Below are 4,420 nucleotides of genomic sequence, written 5' to 3'. Positions count from 1 at the left end.
GGTTGATGAACTTAAGGAACTTGGAAGAATGGAGGGGGAAGATAAGAGGGAAAGGGAGAAATTGGATCCCAAAAAAGGGGATCTGGAGGGAATCCCAGAAGCTGAAGAAAATTTCAGCTCAGACATGGAAACCCAAGAGACCCAGGGGGGACAGGGGGAACCCCCAGGGAGGCCAGAGACGAGCCAAGGTGACCGGGAAACCCCAAAGCACAAGAGAGGCATGAAGTCCCCTTGCATCCACACCATCCGGATAAGAGACCCAGTCTCTCTGAAGGTCTTCTGTGAGCCGATGAAAAACTTGAGCCAGAATGAAGACCCTAAAAAGATACGCACCTGAGAAAGGGAAAGCTGTAATTGCTACTACTCCCCCCTGCCCTTCCCCGATTTTATCATGGGGCTTCTAATAGCCTCAGTAAATGTGAGGAGCCTACTAAAGAAAGAAAAATGGGGCACGGTACAGCAGTGCCTGGACTAGCTGCAAGTAGATATCCTCTCCCTCCAGGAGCGTGGCCTGTCCTGCTCTAAAAATTACACTTGACTTGAGGGGCTGTGGCCACATGGCTTCTCTCTGTGGTCAGGAACTAAATGACAATGATCAGCAGGGGTGGCTATTCTGCTGAAAGGAGACAGTGAGACCTGTACAGCACAGAGAGATTATTGCAGAAAGCCTGTTACAAGCTACCTTTGAAACAAAGGGAGAGAAATTTGACCTCCTATGGCCCAGACAAAAAAGAAAAAGCCAGGTGTGCCTATGGCAATGCCCAGTACCTAGCCAGTGGTAATCACAGGAGATTTCAACTGTATCATTGAAGAGGAAGACAGAACAAGTGGAAGCCAAACGATGGGCCTGGACAGACCCTCCAGGCTGTTGAAGTAGCTTGCCTGTGACCATAGCCTGGTGGATGCAGGCAAAGGAGTCCAAGGGCTTGGGGGAAGCTTCACCCTGGTGGACCCCATGAGGCAAACAAGGGCACACATAGACTTGATCTTCCTCCCTGAGGGGTGGATGGTAGTGAAAGTCAAATACATGCCTGTTTGCTTCTTAAACTACTGCCTCTTTCCTGACAGTGAAGGCAGAGATGGGTGGTCAGCCTGAGAAGGGCAGAGGTATATGAAAGCTGAAGCAGAGCCACCTGGATGATGAAAAGTTTCAGTGGGATTTCAGAAAGTGCTATACAGAGTAGAGGACTCTCAGAGCTGGGTACCAGAACCATCCAGAGTAGTAGGCCGGTGAAGAGACAGCAGGAGCCTTCTTCCAACAGGCCAGCCAGGGCCGGATGAACACATAGGCAAACTAGGCACAAGCGTAGGGCTCCAAGTGAAGAAGAGGCAAATAAAAAAAGGAGGGTCACCTGGGGGCCAGGATAGATCAGGGCCTCATAACCCTTTTTTATAAGAAATAGACAAGGGAGAATTTGAAGAACCGGAGACATATAATGCTCCTGATCTTCAACTAGAAACTAATGGCCAAAGTCTTGATTGAGTGCTTTAAGTCTGTTCTAGGTGCTATGATTCACAAAGACCAGTCATATGCAGTGCCAGGACGACAGATCCATGGAGAACCCTGCTGCATCTTGCAGGATGCACTGTGGTACCAGTGGGAAAGAGGCCTGAATCGTGACCTGGAGAAGGCCTATGACTAAGTGTCCCACCAGTTCCTGCTTGAGATGCTGAAGAGGGTCTCCCCACCTGACTTCTGTTGCCTGGATAAAGACAAGGTGCACAGATTCAGTAACAAAGTGATTGTTGGATAGAGTATTATGATGCATCCAGGTATATACAGGGCAGCAGCAAGGGCCAAGCTCAACATGAGCAAGAGTAACTGTCTGGTACTGGACAAACTTGGGGTCCTGTTGAACCTGGAGGTTTCTGTTCACCTGTGTAAGAGTGAATTTAGTCAGGCTTCTGGCCTCCCTGACTAGAAAAACAGAGACCAGAAGTGCTGATACTGCTTATTTCAGTTATATCTTTTGAGATTAAAAAAAAAATCCTGCATTATTACCCTGTGCACAGATGTCCAATTAAGTAAGTTTGTTTTAGTTCCTTCAAGGTCGTATTTTTTTCTCTCTTTATCTGTCTTAAGTATAAAAATGCTTGAAAACTTAGGGAGGGGGAGGATTCCTTTGAAACAGACAGTGGGTGATTCCCCGTGCTGTGTGGAATTCCCCCTGTGATCACAGTACAGCCCTCAATAAAGAAAAGCTGGCTCTGTCAGTTCTGATTCAACCACAACGCGAGGTTTGATTTCTTCCACACCTGCAAGGGGCTGAAGATCCTTGGGTTGGAGTTTGACCCAGAGCTGAATAGATAAAAGATGTGGGAAAAGACCAAGATCCAAATCAAGCAGAGACTGGGATTGTGGAGCATGCACATGTCAATGGGAAAAGGGGGTGCACATGGTGCTTATGAGGGCAGTGTTGCTACCAGTGCTTCTGTATACCACACTGGTCTTCTCCCCTTCAGAGAAAGCCATCCATAGAAGCCAAATTGCTACGTGCATCTTCTTCTGGGGCTCCAGATGGAAGAAAGTTTTGAGGACCATGCTGTACAAAATTAAATGGATTAGGGGCCAAGGAATGCCAGGCATCCTGCTGTTCTTCTGGGCCAAGTACACAAGTCAGATCTACCAACTGGCAATTGGGGCTGAATCCAAAACAGCCTGCTTTGTAAGCTACTTTGATGGGCACCTACTGCCCTATTGAGGGGTGTGCACACCACCCAATTTGCATCTGTGGACCTTGGCACTGCCATGTTTCTGCAAGATCCTGGGATGTTTCTGGAGCAAATATGAACTACACAAAGAGGGCCCAGCGACCCTGACCCTGACAAATCACCATAAGGTGCAGGAGGTGGTAAAGGCAAGGGGCAATGACAGTCACCCTAGGATGATGCCTTTTTCCAGAACACTGCTGGACAAGCTGTAGGGTACTGAAAAGGAAAAAAAAAAACCAGTTTGGCCTAAGCTGAAAACTAACACCTTGAAAAAGGTCTCATCTTTGCCAAGCGATGCTTTGTGGACAGTCTCTGATCAAATGAAACAGCCATGTGATGACAGGCCAGAGGGAGGAACCAGGTCTGATACCACTCTCTTAGCAGAAAGTAGATTAGGAATTGGATGGACTGAGTAGAGGGCCTTATCCAACATCCAGCACTGAACCAAGGTATCCATAAGAATCATCTCAGAAGGTACCAGAGGGGCAGGACGTCAGGGTCTTTGCTGCTGCAACTGGGAATGCAACTGTAAAAAATGATGTTGGAAAAGTGACAGGGAAAAAATTCCCCATTAAAACAAATATGGTAAGCCCTTCTGCCAACAGTGCCTTCCACAGAAACAATAGTTGTTCCCCCACGCCTCCTTAGGAAGTGCCAGTCCCATGTACATGAAAGGAAATTCGGAGGGGAAACAAAACTCCAAGCATACTTTGATGACAGTGAAATTGTTTTGGGTTGGACAGGTGCAAATAGCCTGATATTAAAAATGCTCTGTACATGGTGAGACTGCAGCATTTGTACAGTATTTACCATACTTGCTCTCATATCATACACACACACACACCCTCTTTGCCAAACATTAGCCTTCAAAACTGGAGGCGGGGGGGGCGTGTTTTAAACTGGGAAGCTGACTTCTGCACCTGAATAAAAGCATGGAGACACTGTAATGGCTGTCATGGCTGTGGGCACTAACGATGCGGCCAGGAGCCCTGATTGCCTGATGGAGGACTACCACGCTCTGGGGTGCGTGCTGAAGGAGATGGGTGCACTGGTGGTTTTCTCTTCTATCCTGCCAGTGAGTGGACGAGGCAGACAGCATGAAACGTGCATCGTGGATACCAACTGGTGGCTACAGGAATAGTGCTTTGAGGCGGGCTTTGGCTTCCTCAGCCATGACCAGCACATCACAACGAGAGACATGCTGGGATGGGATGGGCTCCACCTTTCCCCTCAAGGTAAGCGTGTGTTCTCTTCTAGGCTGGCGGACCTCCTCCAGCAGGCTTTAAACTAGGCCCGTCGGGGGAAGGAGTAGATGAGGGTGGAGGAAACATCAGACTGTCAGACCAAACAGCACCCACAACTACAGCCCAGCCCAGACCAACGAGCGAAGCGAATAAATAGCTAAGAGATAGGGGCCAGGGTAACGCTGGGACTAGGGGGTCAGGTACACACATCTACAGGAGGCCTCAAATGCCTCTACACAAACGCTCGTAGTATGGGTAACAAGCAGGAGGAACTGACCCTCCTGCTGGCTGACACCAGCCCGGACATAGCGGGGATTACAGAAACACGGTGGGACTCAGTGCATGATTGGGTGGTGATTGTCAAGGGCTATAGGCTGTACAGGAGGGACAGGATAGGAAAGAGAGGTGGGGGCGTGGCACTCTATATTAAGGAGGAATACACATCCTCGTTAATAAGCAAGGAG

The sequence above is a fragment of the Crocodylus porosus genome, unplaced genomic scaffold (genome assembly GCF_001723895.1).
Source record: "Crocodylus porosus isolate Cpor-Errol unplaced genomic scaffold, CroPor_comp1, whole genome shotgun sequence".
In the NCBI taxonomy this organism is placed as follows: domain Eukaryota; kingdom Metazoa; phylum Chordata; order Crocodylia; family Crocodylidae; genus Crocodylus; species Crocodylus porosus.
The sequence above is the reverse complement of the archived record's forward strand: the minus strand, read 5'-3'. Positions refer to the sequence as shown.